Source organism: Stenella coeruleoalba (genome assembly GCF_951394435.1).
Source record: "Stenella coeruleoalba genome assembly, chromosome: 2".
NCBI classification, from domain to species: Eukaryota; Metazoa; Chordata; class Mammalia; order Artiodactyla; family Delphinidae; genus Stenella; species Stenella coeruleoalba.
Window position 1 is genome coordinate 74,970,485 of NC_137147.1, and position 17,522 is coordinate 74,988,006.

General features: G+C 41.1%; 1 protein-coding gene across 8 annotated transcripts in view; it reads left to right on the forward strand.

Annotated features, from left to right (window-relative positions):
* Nucleotides 1-17,522, forward strand: part of SALL2 (spalt like transcription factor 2) — an 802,697-nt gene that overhangs the window by 684,800 nt on the left and 100,375 nt on the right. For all 8 annotated transcript variants that reach the window (XR_013826964.1, XR_013826965.1, XR_013826966.1 and 5 more), the window contains one exon: nt 12,237-12,342. The gene's annotated coding sequence lies outside the window, so the exon portion shown is untranslated. The remainder of the gene's footprint in view (nt 1-12,236; nt 12,343-17,522) is intronic.

Genomic DNA, 17,522 nt, shown 5'->3' on the forward strand with positions numbered 1-17,522 from the left:
TAATTAATTAATTTATTTTTGCTGTGTTGGGTCTTAGTTTCTGTGCGAGGGCTTTCTCTAGTTGTGGCAAGCGGGGGCCACTGTTCATCGCGGTGCACGGGCGTCTCACTATCGCTGCCTCTCTTGTTGCGGAGCACAGGCTCCAGACGCGCAGGCTTAGTAGTTGTGGCTCACGGGCCTAGTTGCTCCGTGGCATGTGGGATCCTCACAGACCAGGGCTCGAACCCCTGTCCCCTGTATTAGCAGGCAGATTCTCAACCACTGCAACACCAGGGAAGACCCTGGCTGTTCTTGAGTTACTTTCTGGGCTGTGATGGATCCTGGGGAGAAGAAAAAATTTTATATATATAATATATATGGAGAGAGACAGACAGAGAGACAGAGAGAAAGAATTAGGCTGATTCTCCTGGTGGAACCCCGAGGGCTGCAAGGGACAAACATAGGACTAAGACTTCTAATTCCTCTACCCATTACTCAACTCTCCTACACACCACCAGACAATAATAACCTGCCCTACCCCCAAACATGGGAGCTGAGTGGAGCTGAGCCTGTTTATGGCCATCCTTACCAGCCTTACCAAGACGGACAGAGGCTATGACAACTCTCACCAGGCCAGGGAACCCCATATTGGAAGCTGTTCCTCTGAGTGAAATGTGCTGTGTTCTGTTTCAGATTCAGGTCTAAATGCCTGCCCTGTGCCTGACAGGGCACGTGCACAAGTACTGAAGTGTGAGATGCTTCTGCACCAGAACAGGAAATGTAACTTGCTGCTATCAGTTTGCCTGTGGCACGTCATGGCTTGTTGACCTGGTTGGTGAATCTAACCTGCCTATTTAGACTTTATTGTAATTAAGTTGACAACAATTATATCAGTGCTGCAGCCATTTGCCATATGCAGCCAATGCATCTAGGATAGACATAAGTTTTATGAGCAATACAATTTGTTATGATTATGGTGACTTCTGAGAACAAATAGTCATCCATGGTTTTGTATGGCTTTTCTTGGCCTGCAGCCAGACTCTACAGTAAAATAAGCTCACAGATTCTTCTTCCAGACAGGAAGACCAAACTATTTACCCTCAGTCATCATAACTTTTCTTCCTTCACTCCAAGGCATTGGTTCCTGGGGAAATTTACATTGGATAAAGTTCCTTGTCTACTTAATGCTATCACACAGCAAGTTTCCTGGTGGACAAAATTTGTCCAGCTGTACGTGTCTAATGCCAATCAATAGTCAGTCTGTGCTAGAAACACCTTGCTTTCAAGTATCCCATCCTATAGTCAAAATGAAGGCAAAATCACCAGACCATGCATTCCTAGTTCCTTATATCAAAAATGTAGCCATTCAAAAATCACAAATGCCTTTTCATCCCACTGCTGCAGCAGCTCTGGCTCATTTCACTGAGAGCAGCGCCTCAACAGCGTTACGTCTCAGCCGCGTCAAAATTTGTGTATGATTTGCTTGGCATCCCTGTGCTGATTTATGATTGTGATTCAGCTGATGCAGCTTTTAGTCATCTATTCCTTTTCTCTTCCCTAAATGAATATATTAATATCGTGACATCTAAAATCCATCTTACATTAAGAGAAAATAGATGTTTTTGAAAGTCAGTCTAGAGAAGGGAGGAGTCTTTCTGGCTGAACAGGGACACTTCTGGGGATCAGAGCTTGGGTCTTCTTTAAGACTGACATCCACCCTATTCTCCCTGAAGAACAAGTCCCAACCTCCTGGGTTTCTAGGAATTAGATCTGAGCTTGATTCATTTTCCTGAAAAGCTCTAAATAAACTAAACATTGCCCAAGGAGAGAATATACCTCTTCCTCCCAAGGCTGCTCACTTCAGCCCTCCTGCTCCCCTTGGGTTTGTGTTCAACTCCCCCTGCAGCCCCTCTCACCGTGTCACTCAGAGCACAGTAGTACACAGCCGAGTCTGATGCTTGCATTGAGGTTTTCTGCAGGTGGAAGGAGCTGTCACTTGTAACAAGAGTGGCCTGAAAACCTTGATGCTCTGCCCTCCGGTTTGCCTTCGAGCCCTTCAGGAGGAGTTGCGGAGCTTTGTTGAGATACTGGACGTACCAGAAAAGATAGATATTTGAACCAGAGGTCTGGTAAGTGCAGTGCAGGGTCCTAGGCGCCCCCTCTGAGACAGTCACTGGGCCTTCTGTCTGGTTCACTGAGTCTCCATTGGTCCCTCCTACAAGAGAATCACTTTTTTATGTTATAAATGGACAGAAGGAGAGTTTTCAGCCAGAGAAGAAAACTAAAAGTTACCCATAATTATAGGAAAATGAAAAATCATGAACATTTAAGATAAAATGTTACTTACTGAATATTAAGAAGATCACAAGAACAGAATGAGTGGCAGAAAACATGTTGGCAACGGTCCTTGCTCCCTAGGATACACCAAATCTAATGGGGCTAGTTTGCAGCTGAATATTATAGAAACTCCTCACTTAGAAACTGAGAGCCCCTTTCTGCACAGCAACAGTAATCTGTCTTGTGGCTACAAAGTAAACAAGTCAAACCAGCACCTGAATAAAAAGAGGAACCACATTTGTAGGAAACCCCGCCCTCTGGTGTTCATCCTGAAGATTGCACCACAGCTATATCTGACCTCTTTCTCCTGATAAAATATTAATAGCTTGAGGCATAGATAAAGGAGAATGGGACAGGACTCAGGAGAGAGCTCTAAACACGAGCATGCTTAGGGAAATATTCAGTTGTTGCTTCCATCATTTTCTGCATGGTACAAGTATCTCTAGCTACCCAAATAATCCCAGGCAGAATTTTTAACTGGAATAGTCAGAGGTCTCTTCCTTGCATATGTCTCCATGACTCCCATGGGTAAGAGAGGGATTCATCTGCCTAGAAAGTGCTCCCTAATCTCCCCAAATCCTTTGCCTGAATTACTATTCATCCCCAAGACTCATTCAGCATGCCACAGAGGAAAAATTACCTAAGGCAGGTCTCAAGTAATGTGTGGTTGGTTGAAGAGGTTTTTATCCCTATTCATCATGAAATGACATATTTGTAAAATACAATAAAAACAAATTAATGTAACTTCTTCATTGATAAAGGTAGAGTTGACCTTCCTTCCAACTGGAAAACTGGACAAACCGTATGAAACAACTTTTGGACATTGGACTACAGGTAGCACAGAGATAAGGAAAACAGATGAGGTGAGCCCGACCATTGCCCAGCTTACTTCATGGAGGCAGCTTCTCGGCACCAGTGCAGGAGGGATTTACCAAAAATAGCCCAGCTGTCTCACTGTGAGATTGAGATGGAATAGGAGATTAGGGATCTTGAATCACCTAGAATTTGTGGACCAGTGTACCAGAGAGGAGGGACGTGTACAAAAAGAGAGAGAGAGATAATGACAGGGGGGTCACTGTGAATCCTGTGCGGAGTACTAATCTGCAACAAAAGAGAGAAAACTCATCGGGTTTGGTAAACCACCCTGAAAAGGCCTCCTTTGGGCCCATGAACCGTACTTAGGTAACAGCAGCCTTACGAGGGATAGGTGACCTTACTTAGGTGTCTTGGTTCTTGAAACACCTTCTTTTATTTTATTTTTTATACAGCAGGTTCTTATTAGGTATCTATTTTATACATATTAGTATATATATGTCAGTCCCAATCTCCCAATTCATCCCGCCACCACCCCCTCCCACCCCGCTTTCCCCCCTTGGTGTCCATATATTTGCTGTCTACATCGTGTCTCTATTCCTGCCTTGGAAGCCGGTTCATCTGTACCATTTTTCTAGATCCCACATATATGTGTTAATATATGATATTTGTTTTTCTCTTTCTGACTTACTTCACTCTGTATGACAGTCTCTAGGTCCATACACATCTCTACAAATGACCCAATTTCGTTCCTCTTTATGGCTGAGTAATATTCCATTGTGTATATGTGCCACATCTTCTTTATCCATTCGTCTGTCAATGGGCATTTAGGTTGCTTCCATGACCTGGCTTTTGTAAACAGTGCTGCAATGAACATTGGGGTGCATGTGTCTTTTTGAATTATGGTTTTCTTTGGGTATATGCCCAGTAGTGTGATTGCTGGGTCATATGGTAGTTCTACTTTTAGATTTTAAGGAACCTCCATACTGTTCTCCATGGTGGCTGTATCAATTTATATTCCCACCCGCAGTACAAGAGGGTTCCCTTTTCTCCACACCCTGTCCAGAATTTGTTGTTGTAGGTTTTCTGATAATGCCCATTCCAACCAGTGTGAGGTGATACCTCATTGTGGTTTCGATTTGCATTTCTCTAATAATTAGTGATGTTGAGCAGCTTTTCATGTGCTTCTTGGCCATCAGCATGTCTTCTTTTTAGAAATGACTATTTAGGTCTTCTGCCCATTTTTGGTTTGGGTTGCTTGTTTTTTTAATATTGAGCTACATGAGCTGTTTATATATTTTTTAGATTAATCTTTTGTCCATTGATTCGTTTGCAAATTTTTTCTCCCATTCTGAGGGTTGTCTTTTCATCTTGTTTATAGTTTCCTTTGCTGTGTAAAAGCTTGTAAGTTTCATTAGGTCCCATTTGTTTATTTTTGTTTTTATTTCCATTACTCTAGGAGGTGAGTCAAAAAAGATCTTGCTGTTGTTTATGTCAAAGAGTGTTCTTCCTATGTTTTCCTCTAAGAGTTTTATATTGTCTGGTCTTACATTTAGGTCTTTAATCCATTTTGAGTTCATTTTTGTGTATGGTGTTAGGGAGTGTTCTAATTTCATTCTTTTACATGTAGCTGTCCAGTTTTCCCAGCACCACTTATTGAAGAGACTGTCTTTTCTCCAGTGTATATCCTTGCCGCCTTTGTCATAGATTAGTTGACCATAGATGCATGGGTTTATCTCTGGGCTTTCTATCCTGTTCCATTGATCTATATTTCTATTTTTGTGCCAGTACCATACTGTCTTGATTACTGTAGCTTTGTAATATAGTCTGAAGTAAGGGAGCCTGATTCCTCCAGCACCAGTTTTCTTTCTCAAGATTGCTTTGGCTATTCAGGGTCTTCTGTGTTTCTATACAAATTGTGAAAGTTTTTGTTCTAGTTCTGTGAAAAATGCCATTGGTAGTTTGATAGGGATTTCACCGAATCTGTAGATTCAGTGCAATCCCTATCAAGCTTTGGGTAGTATAGTCATTTTCACAATATTGCTTTTTCCAATCCAAGAACATGGTATATATCTCCATCTGTTACTGTCATCATTGATTTTTTCATCAGTATCTTATAGTTTTCTGAGTACAGGTCTTTTGTCTCCTTAGGTAGGTTTGTTCCTAAGTGTTTTATTCTTTTTGATGTGATGTTAAATGGGATTGTTTCCTTAATATCTCTTTCTGACCTTTTGCTGTTAATGTGTAGAAATGCAAGACATTTCTATGCATTCATTTTGTATCCTGCAACTAAACCAAATTCACTGATTAGCTCCAGTAGTTTTCTGGTGACATCTTTAAGATTATCTATGTATAGTAGCATGTCATCTACAAACAGTGACAGATTTATTTCCTATTTTCCGATTTGGATTCCTTTTATTTCTTTCTCTTCTCTGATCTCAGTGACTGGGACTTCCAAAACTATGTTGAATAAAAGTGGAAAGAGTGGACATCCTTGTTTTGTTTCTGATCTTAGAGGAAATGCTTTCAGTTTTTCACCATTGAGAGTGATGTTTGCTGTGGGTTTGTCGTATATGGCCTTTATGATGTTGAGGTATGTTCCCTCTGTACCCACTTTCTGGAGAGTTTTTATCATAAATTAGTGTTCAATTTTGTCAAAAGCTTTTTCTGCCTCTATTGAGATGATCATATGGTTTTTATTCTTCAATTTATTAATATGGTGTATCACACTGATTTGTGTATATTGAAGAATACTTGCATCCCTGGGATAAATCCCACTTGATCACGGTGTATGATCCTTTTAATGTATTGTTGGATTCTGTTTGCTAGTATTTTGTTGAGGATTTTTGCATCTATATTCATCAGTGATATTGGTCTGTAATTTTCATTTTTGTAGTATCTCTGTCTGGTTTTGGTATCAGCGTGATGGTGGCCTTGTCGAATGAGTTTTGGAGTGTTCCTTCCTCTGCAATTTTTTGGAAGAGTTTGAGAAGGATGGGTGTTAGCTCTTCTCTAAATGTTTGATAGAATTCACCTGTGAAGCCATCTGGTCCTGGACTTTTGTTTCTTGGAAGATTTTTAATCACAGTTTCAATTTCATTATTTGTGATTGGTCTGTTTATATTTTCTGTTTCTTCCTGGTTGAGTCTTATGATGCCTTGTATTTCTTATGATGCCTTGTATTTCTGTCTCTTATGATGCCTTGTATTTCTGGGGTGTCCATTGTAACTTCTCCTTTTTCATTTCTAATTTTATTAATTTGAGTCCTCTTCCTCTTTTTCTTGATGAGTTTGGCTAAATGTTTATCAATTTTGTTTAAATTCTCAAAGATCGAGCTTTTAGTTTCATTGATTTTTGCTACTTTTTTCTTTGTTTCTATTTCATTTATTTCGTCTCTGATCTTTATGATTTCTTTCCTTCTACCAACGTTGGGTTTTGTTTGTTCTTTCTCTACTTCCTTTAGGTGTAAGGTTAGACTGTTTATTTGAGATGTTTCTTGTTTCTTGAGGTAGGATTGTATTGCTATATACTTCCCTCTTAGAAGTGCGTTTGCTTCATCCCATAGGTTTTGGATCATTGTGTTTTCATTGTCACTTGTTTCTAGGTATTTTTTTATTTCTTCTTTGATTTCTGCAGTGATCTCTTGGTTAATTAGTCACTTATTGTTTAACCTCCATGTGTTTGTGTTTTTTTTATGTTTTATTCCCTCTAATTTATTTCTAATCTCATAGCGTTGTGGTTGGAAAACAAGCTTGATATAATTTTAATTTTCTTAAATTTACTGAGGCTTGATTTGTGACCCAAGATGTGGTCTGTCCTGGAGAATGTTCCATGGGCACTTGAGAAGAAAGTGTAATCTGCTGTTTTTGGATGGAACGTCCTGTAAATATCAATTAAATCTACCTGGTCTATTGTGTCATTTAAAGCTTGTGTTTCCTTATGAATTTTCTGTCTGGATGATCTGTCTATTGGTGTAAGTGAGGTGTTAAAGTCCCCCACTATTATTGTGTTACTGTCGATTTTCTCTAGCTGTTAGCATTTGCCTTATGTATTGAGGTGCTCCTATGTTGGGTGCATATATATTTATAATTGTTATATCTTCTTCTTGGATTGATCCCTTGATCATTATGTAGTGTCTTTTCTTGTCTCTTGTAACATTCTTTATTCTGAGGTCTATTTATCTGATATGAGTATTGCTACTCAACTTTCTTTTGATTTCCATTTGCATGGAATATCTTTTTCCATCCCCTCACTTTCACTCTGTATGTGTCCCAAGGTCTGAAGTGGGCCTCTTGTAGACAGCATATATATGAGTCTTGTTTTTGTATCCATTCAGCGAGCCTGTGTCTTTTGGTTGGGGCATTTAATCCATTCACATTTAAGGTAATTATGGATATATATGTTCCTATTCCCATTTTCTTAATTGTGTGGGTTTGTTTTTGTAGGTCCTTTTCTTCTCTTGTGTTTCCCACTTAGAGAAGTTCCTTTAGCATTTGTTTTAGAGCTGGATTGGTGGTGCTGAGTTCTCTTAGCTTTTGCTTGTCTATAAAACTTTTGATTTCTCCATCAAATCTGAATGAGATCTTTGCTGGATAGAGTAATCTTGGTTGTAGGTTCTTCCCTTTCATCACTTTAAATATATTGTGCCACTCCCTTCTGGCTTATGGAGTTTCTGCTGAGAAGTCAGCTGTTAACCTTACAGGAGTTCTCTTCTATGCTATTTGTTGTTTTTTCCTTGTGTGCTTTTCATAATTTTCCTCTGTCTTTAATTTTTGTCTCTTTGATTACTATGTGTCTCAGTGTGTTTCTCCTTGGGTTATCCTGCCTGGGACTCTCTGTGCTTCCTGGACTCGGGTGGCTATTTCCTTTCCCATATTAAGGAAGTTTTCGACTATATTCTCTTCAGGTATTTTCTTGGCTCCTTTCTCTCTCTCTTCTCCTTCTGGGACCACTACAATGCAAATGTTGGTGAGTTTAATGTTGTCCCAGAGGTCTCTTAGGCTGCCTTTATTTCTTTTCATTCTTCTTTTGTTATTCTGTTCCATGGCAGTGAATTCCACCATTCTGTCTTCCAGGCCACTTATCCATTCTTCTGCCTCAGTTATACTGCTATCGATTCTTTCTAGTGTATTTTTCATTTCAGTTATTGTATTTTTCAACTCTGTTTGCTTGTTCTTGAATTCTTCTCGGTGTTTGTTCTTTAATTCTTCTAGGTCTTTGTTAAACATTGCTTGCATCTGTTCAATCTTCGCCCCTGTTCTTTATCTGAGGTCCTGGATCACTATCATTATTCTGAATTCTTTTTCTGGAAGGTTGCCTTCTCCACTTCATTTAGTTGTTTTGAAACACCTTCTTTTCACTTCTTGTCACATTCTTGTTTTAATTCAAGTAAGTAATTTATTAAGAAAGTAGAGTTTTGATACTTAATAGTATTAGCCAGACTCTCTTCATTCCAGAGGCACGTGTGTGGTATTTATCTGTCTCCTGTTTCTTTGTATTATTAGGGATTCAGGAATCTCAATGTAAAGAACTGTTTGCTCAGTGTCGGTCAGCTTGTTTGTCTAGTTTCTTGTGCAATTATTTGTGCTAGTGAAGTGAACACAGCAGAAGATTTGACAGGGTCATTTCATAGCTTGTTCTTTCTCTAGGATTAGGTTTACTTTATGCAAAGTATGACTGTATTTATAGCAAGAAGTCAAAACATTGTTACTTGCTCACATCAACTATTTTAAGGCATGGGGACTTTGTTTCTGCAGACAGCTGTGATGTTGCCTTACACGGACTCTCAGGGCAGTGCTGTCAATCTAGTAACAATGGCTATGACTAAGTCATTTGAACACAAGAATCGTCTTCTTCAAATGATACATATTCACCTACACAGATTTTCTCACCAGTTAAAATGATCTATTTTTTAGCTCTTACTAAAATTAGGGTCTTGAGTAGAGTTATCCTGCTGGCAAGACTCTGGCTCAGCGGACCACCTAGGTACTCTTATATTATTGTGCGTGTTCAGCGATCCCTAGGCTCAAGCATTCATTCTGGAAATTTACAGAGTTGTCTACAATGTGTAAACCAAAACCAGACACGATTCCTATCTCAAATTGCTTTCAGTTGAGTGAGGAGCAGGTAAGTAAAACAAATCGTATGCCCTGCCTGTACTCCCACTAGCCTGGACCCAGCCATGTGGAATGAGGGCTCAGACTGGAAGTAGAGAGCTGATGCAGTTATCACCAGGGAAATAAAACCTGCTTGAATACTTTATTTCCTCTATTTAGATTTATTTTTGTTCTTTTATCTCCCTCTCCATTTCTTTGGCCTGTTTATCCTGATGTTTAACTCCCAATGCTCAGGTGTCCAACACCCAGTGTGCAGGACTCCAAAATGTTAGGGAAGAAGGCAGTGTTTACCTTCAGGTGGTTGTCCAGACATCCACCCTGTTAGGTGAGGACAGAGACTACATCTTCCAGTACCATTAAAACTATGATAACTGTTAAATTCTCCATTATGCAGTATGCAGAAAGCAAACAGCATGGCTGGCTGAGAAGCAGCAGGAGGTTTTGTTTGGAGTTACATAAAAGTTGACAGAACTATTCCTCTAGTTTCTTCATCCTTTGGTGGAATCGTCAAGAAAATCTTGGCTCAGGTGTTATGCAAGACAAACTGCCCTGCAAGATCCCTGTATAGCACAGGGAACTATACTCAATATCTTGAAATAACCTATAATGGAAAAGAATCTGAATAAGAATAGATACGTATGTATAACTGAATCACTTTGCTGTACACCTGAAACTAACACAACACTGTAAATCAACTATACTTCAGTAAAAATGTTTTAAATATTTAAAAAGTATTCTGAACACTTTCATCGATTTAAAGAATGGAGATGCTTTTATTTGTAAAGTGCCGTTATTCCATTTGTCTATCATTTGATAAAATAACATAAAGAACACAAAGGCCTCAAAACTAAGGGGAGTATTCTAAGTTGGCAATACAGATGATTAGAAATATGCTTTTATTATATAATTTGTTGCTATCAAACAGAAAACTGCAAATCTAAAAATTCCCATGTAATTCCTACACCCCAGAGGTTGGCAAACAGTTTTTCTGTAAAGGGTCAAATAGTAAATAGTTTAGGTTTTGAAGTAATACAATCTCTGTCGTGACTACTCAACTGTGCTCTTATAACACGAAGCATCCATGATCAATGCATAAATAAATGGACATGGCTGTTTTCCAATAAAACTTTATTTACAAACACAGGTGGCAGGCTGCTCTGCCCTGTGGGCTGTGCTTTGCCAATCCCTGCTATGCCAAAAGAATGTATCCATAAACTTCCAAAGATTTCTTTTTTTTAATAAATATTATCATATCTTTTTGAGGAGACTTAAAATAAAGAATACATTAATGGATAGAAAAGAAGAAGAAGGAAATTAGATGATCCTAATGCCTAAGATACATTGATGCTGAGTTTTCAAGGGTGAGACACACAGATATGGATGCTACCATTAAGGAACTTACAGAAGTAGTAGTGAAAACAGGTCTTAATCAAATAATCAAAGAAATAAGGGAAAACTGCAAATGTGAAAATGCAGAGGTCTATAACTCTAAAAATGCCCCCTGAGCTTCCTTTAGCTACAGACTCTTGGACAGATGTATAAGAATGAATAGGCACTTACTATTTTTTTTACTCTGTTGAAGGGAGGAAAAAAATTTAGGAAAAGGAAAATAAATAAGAAATCACCTACAGTTGCTATGAAGGGGTCATATAGTAGGAAAAAGGTACTTTTAAGAAACTTAAGGACTTCCCTGGTGGTGCGGTGGTTAAGAATCCTCCTGCCAATGAATGGGGACATGGGTTCAAGCCCTGGTCCAGGAAGATCCCACATGCCATGGAGCAACTAAGCCTGTGCACCACAACTACTGAGCCTGCACTCTAGAGCCCATGAGCCACAACTACTGAGCCCACGTGCCACAACTACTGAGCCTGCGTGCCACAGCTACTGAAGCCCTTGCGCCTAGAGCACGTGCTCAGCCACAATAGAAACCACCGCAATGAGAAGCCCGCGAACTGCAACAACGAGTAGCCCCCACTCACCACAACTAGAGAAAACCCGCACGCAGGAACAAAGACCTAACGCAGCCCAAAATTAATTAATTAATTTTTAAAAAAGAAACTTAAATAATACCAGTATTGAAGAGAGAGAGAGACAGAGAGGGAGAGAGATTAGGAGTACATTGTGAAATGAGGTTGGAGAGGTAACAAGATCCTAAGTTATGCAAGGTTTTGTAGGTCATATTAAGAAGTTTTGGGACTTCCCTGGTGGCACGGTGGTTAAGAATCCTCCTGCCAATGCAGGGGACACGGGTTTGAGCCCTGGTCCAGGAAGATCCCACATGCCGTGGAGCAGCTAAGCCTGTGCACCACAACTAGTGAGGCTGCGCTCTAGAGCCTATGAGCCACAACTACTGAGCCCACACACCGTGACTGCTGAAGCCCGTGCACTCTAGGGCCTGTGTACCGCAACTACTGAGCCTGGCATGCGTGCTGCAACTGCTGAAGCCTGTGCACCTAGAGTCCGTGCTCCACAGCAAAAGAAGCCACCACAATGAGAAGCCTGTGCACCGCAACGAAGAGTAGCCCTGGCTTACCACAACTAGAGAAAGCCCGCGTGCAGTAATGAAGACACAATGCAGCCAAAAATAAAATAAATAAAAATTTTAAAAGAAGTTTCTCTTTATTCTAAGAGCAAATGGGGATCCAGGTGATTCACATGCTCAAATCTGCACTCTGACAAGATCATTCTCACTGTGGTACAGAGGACTACATTGAAGAATGATGGGGTATGTCACATGCTGGGGAGCAAGGGACTAAAATGGATTTTTAATTAGGATGGTGGAGGTGAATTAGCGTGTGGGGTTTGTGACATGTTCTGGAGACCTTTAGGAAGCAAAGTCAACAGAACTGGGAGATAGACTGGATATAGTATTTCAAAAATGAATAACTATGAAACAAAACCCCCATGAGTCTTAATATACCCTAAGTTGAGGATAGCAGAAATTGCTATTTGCCTAAAGAATGCCCATTCTCTCCTATTTCTTACTAATAGAACCACAGTTTTGATGTGAGTGACAACATGCTGAGACTGAAAAAATACTGACATCCCAGACTCCTTTGCAGACGGGAGAAAGGTGGGGACATGGAATAACACTCTGGTCAGTGAAATGTAAGTAGCAGCTATTGGGTGGATTTTCTGGAAATGATTGACATGGCCAGCATGTACTCATTTGCCCCTTGACCTTCTCTTTCTTTCTGCCTGGAATGTGTATAAAGTGGATGGATCTCTAGCAGTTTCTGCCAAGTATATAAACAAAAGTGACACTTTAAGAACAAGAGACAGAGAGCTAGAAGGAAACCCCTTGATTTTTTATAACATGATGACGGTAGTATACCAGCCCTGGACTGCATATGATACATATGACAGAGCTTCTTTACGTGAGAGGAAAGTAAACTCCACCTTGTTAAAAACATTATTATTTGAAGTTTTTGTAACTTGAAGCTGACCCAGTCTCTAACTGATATAGAAGATGTTCATTAAAAATACAATGTATCGGGCTTCCCTGGTGGCACAGTGGTTGAGAGTCCTCCTGCCGATGCAGGGGACACAGGTTCGTGCCCCGGTCTGGGAAGATCCCACATGACGCGGAGCGGCTGGGCCCGTGAGCCATGGGCGCTGAGCCTGTGCGTCCGGAGCCTGTGCTCCGCAACGGGAGAGGCTACTACAGTGAGAGGCCCGGGTACCGCCAAAAAAAAAAAAAAAAAAAAATGCAATGCATCAGTGCATCAGAGTCTGATTGAGTAAGTGCCTAATAACCCAGATCTTCAAGGTGCTGTAGGTGATTCTGATATAGGTGATGTTGGTGGTTGAAGCTCTGGAATGTGGGAACCGCAGTTCTACCAACCTTTCGCCTGCCCTCCCCCACCTTTTCCACCAAGCATCACATAAGTACAAATGCACTTTCTCCACAAACACATTTTCAGTAGCATCAAAAATGTATCAAAAAAACTATTCTTACCAGAAGCAAGAATAAAATGGATGGAAAACTGTTATATATGTGATAATAGAAGTATCCACTTTCAAAACACAACATTTTAGGACCTGGTAGCTGAGAACATCTCTCACTTGTATGAGGAAAGCTTATGACTCCCTGATAAATTCCCATCTCTTTAATGGAGACATTGAAGCTTGGAAATCACACAACTAACAAATGGGAGAATCAGTTTCAGATCTTTGTCTCTACTACTCCAAAGATTGAGATCTTTGTATCTATTATTATACAACATTTTCACTTCTCAGCTTTAAAATGAAAAGTTTGGTTGAAAGAGTCCTAAGATCCTTTTTAACTCTAATGTCTGATGAATCTACTGTTAGAATTAGAGAAATGCAAAAATCCTCTCATGCATCTCAAAGCCACCTAAGTCCTGAGGGGGCTGTACATATAACAGATGAGACCTTCTAATACTGACAAGTCCTTCCTCATCCTCCACAAGTGACCTGGTAAAATTAGAGCTTGAAGGGTCTTTAGGCTCATGAGTCCAAATCCTTTGTTTAAAGTGAGGAAACTGAAGGCTGCTACACCGATGGTGTGCTTAAGGACACAGCGCCAGGATGGGCAGAGCTGAAGCTGGTATTTCAGTTTCCCGTTCTAAATCTCATGCCCTTTACCCTAGTCTAACATGCTGCCCAAAACATCAGGAATTTGACAGGCCTCCCTTTCCTGTTGCCAGCTGTTTGTAGACTCTCCTTTGTGGGAAGACATAACCACCAAGTCTACACACTGTTGCGGCTTCTAAGAGGCAGCTCTGGCAGGGTTTGCGTTGGGGCTGCAGTTGCCTGGTGAGCACTGTGTGTCCGTAGCACAGAGGTAAGTAGCAGTGTCTGCAGCCTGGGAAGCCGTGACGGACAGGGAACTGCCTTTGATGGAGTTGTCAAGCGTGACTCGCAGTCTTCCACTAAGCTTCTCTCTCTCATTTGAACGTATTAAAATCAGGTGGGCAAAGCCTCTCCTTGAATCCTGTCTGTACCCATGTAAGGCGTCTATAGCAGTTTTATAACTGCAGTTCATGGTGGCATTTTCACCCTCGTGGATGCTCAGGGCCTGAAGATTCTCTTCTCCTTGCTGGCTATTCACCCCTAGGCAGAAACACAAGGCCAGAGGCCAGGAGTCAGTCACTGCATTTTCACTCTCTAGTGTTTGCATTTCCTTCCATAATTTGGGGGTACATTTCCCAATTAACAAGAAGATTTTGCCCCTCTGTCTTGTGGGCTCGGAACTTTGGTCACCCTCTTCCCATCGCCAAGAGCCCCAACTCACTGGCCAGTTGAAGCCACAGAATCACCAAAGACACGGTCAGGAGTTTCTCCATTCTCCTTCCTTATTGGGATCACAGGAGACTCAGCTCCAGAGCCTGAAATGAAGCCAGGTTCCTCAGTCTAGTTCTTTTTTCTGGGTATATTTATCTAGTCCCTCTGGATCCCAGAGAGAGACTCAGGCTTCTTACTCAGCCAATCAGAGGGAGCTCAATCCTGCGCTTTCAATACAAACATGTTGATTTCAACCCAAGCAAGTCTGTGGAGAGAGGGTACTGCCATCTTGTGGTGGCACCGTCATCCTGCTAATAGAGCCGGCTGTGGAAGGTGAAGCGTTAGAGCTATACAGAAGAAATTACAAAGCTAGTCTATTCTCTGCCTTTATTACACTCCAGTTCTAGCCTAGAGTAAGAAGAGATACAGCTTAATTCATGTAAAAACTCAATTAAGAAAGAATATTGATGCCTGGTATTTACAGAATACCTCTGAGGAGCACTGTTAGGTTTCTTACAATCACTTCTGGTATTTTATATATGAGCTTTCTTTTCTTTTTTCTAATTTGCCTAATGCTGGAATGAGATTGTATATAAGTCAGGGTTCTTACTGGTGAGTAACAGAAGCTGACTCTGGCTGAATTAAGTAAAAAAGGAATAAGTTAATTAAGATTGGGTTTGCCTCAGCATCTCCAATAGGGTCAAATAACTGGAGTCAAAAGCTATCGAGGGCTTCCCTGGTGGCGCAGTGGTTGAGAGTCCGCCTGCCGATGTAGGGGACACGGGTTCGTGCCCCGGTCCGGGAGGATCCCACATGCTGCGGAGCGGCTGGGCCCATGAGCCATGGCCACTGAGCCTGCGCATCCGGAGCCTGTGCTCCGCTACGGGAGAGGCCACAATAGTGAGAGGCCCGCGTACCGCAAAAAAGAAAAAAAAGCTATTGAGTCACTCTACCAAACATTTATGGAAGAGTTAACACTGATCCTTCTTAAACTATTCCAAAAAATTGCAGAGGAAGGAACATCTCAGTGCTATCTGCTTCATCACTTTGGTCTTATGATCCAGCAGATCCAAAAATGATGCCTGGAGTGTCCATGGCAAATAGGATGGAGACATGGGAAACACCAACAGGAAAATTGCAGCATACTCCACTAGTATTGGGGGCTGTGGGGAATATATGCCCTTTTCTTTAAATATTGATTCTCCTTTTAAGAAACAGCTTCTGACTTGCTAATTGACCATGGCAAAGTCTGAATATCTAACTTAGGAAAAAACTAACTTAGTGACCATGCAGCCTGAACTTCCATCATGAACCAAGTGTTGTCCAACTACATACCTGCACTGTTGATAATGCCCAGCAGCAATCTATCATCAAGTGGAAATGATATATAAGAGACGGGGCTCAGTCATCCCCAGAAGATCCAGGTAAGCTGAATGAGTAAGCTCCTCAGATTCCTTTGACACAAACTCTTCTTCTTTTGTATACTCCCCCTTAACCATGTCTATAACCTTCTGGGGAGTTCCTTATAATCAGTTAATAAGGAACAAGAAAATCAAGCCTATTTTTCATATGGATTTGCACATTATTTTGGTACCACACAAAACTAGCACTATAGCCCACTGAAGGCTGAAGATGAAGGACAATCCCTCCACATCATCAGGTGATACCTTTTGGTTATTCATGTTCTCTAGAGTGAGAGATGGCCAGAGGTACTGATCTACAGTGATTCTTGGGCAGTTGCTAATGATTTTTCTAGTAAGAGACTTGGATGGAACAAGATCGGAAGATTAGTGCCAAGGAAATCTAGGAAAGAGGTATCTGGATGGACCTCTCAGAATGGGCACAGACTGTCAAGATAATTATGCACTATGTGGATACTGGCCAAGGGAAATGGAAGCTCTTAATAATGGAAAAAACAATGCACTCTACAGATGTGTCAGCATCTTTCCCCAGCCACCTCGATGCTTGGTCAGTGATCCCATGAGCAAAGTGGCCTTGCTAGCAGGAATGGAAGATATGCATGAAGTCAAAAACATTGATTTCCCCTTACCAAGCTTGACCTAGCTAATGCTGTCGCTCAGTGACTAATCTGCCAAACTCAGAGACTAATGCTGAGCCCCTGATATGGTGTCATTCCCCAGAGAGACTGCCCAGACACCTGATGACGAGTGGATTGCATTAGACATCTTCCATGATGGAGATGACTGAGATGTGTTCTCGCAGGAGTAGACACAGATACTTGCATATGGATTTGTCTTCCTTGCTCATTGTACTCTGCCAGTATCATCCTTATAAACTCACAGAATGCCTAATTTCATCAAGGGATTGCCCACAGTATTTCTTCTGAAGAAGAAGCTATTCTCACTGCACAAGATTACAGCAGTGGGCACATGCCCATGGGATTATTTATCTTACCTCATACCCCATCACCCAGAAGTGGCTGGCCTGTTGAAATGTAGAATGGCTTATTGATTCCATTATAGCACCAGTTGGAAAACAACTCTGTAAGAAGATGGGATTCTGTCTTATATGGTGCAATGTATGCTTTATAGCAGAGACTATTATATGATGTTTTCTCCCCCATACCCAGAATGCATGAGTCCAGGAATCAAGGAAGTGGCTCTGGGAGTGGACGCTCTCACGATTATTACCAGTAACCTACTAGCAGTATTTTTGCTCCCAATGTTTGTAACTTTGAGCTGTATTGGTTTGGAGGTCTTACTCTCTGAAAGGAGGAAGGCTTTCCCCAGGGGAGACAGCAATAATTTAACTGAATTGGAAGATAAGACAGCCATGTGGCCAGTTGTGCTACATATGTCTCACAGCAATGAATAGAAAATGAGGTTACTCTACTGACTGGAGTGATCGATACCAATTACCAAGGAGGAATTAGGTAGCTGCTACACAACAGATACAAAGAGGACTATGTCTGGAACCCAGGAGATTTCCTAGGGGAGCCTCTGGGAACTTCCAAGCCTGATACTAAACGTTAATGTTAAATTACAGCAAGCAATAAAAAGACAAGATTTT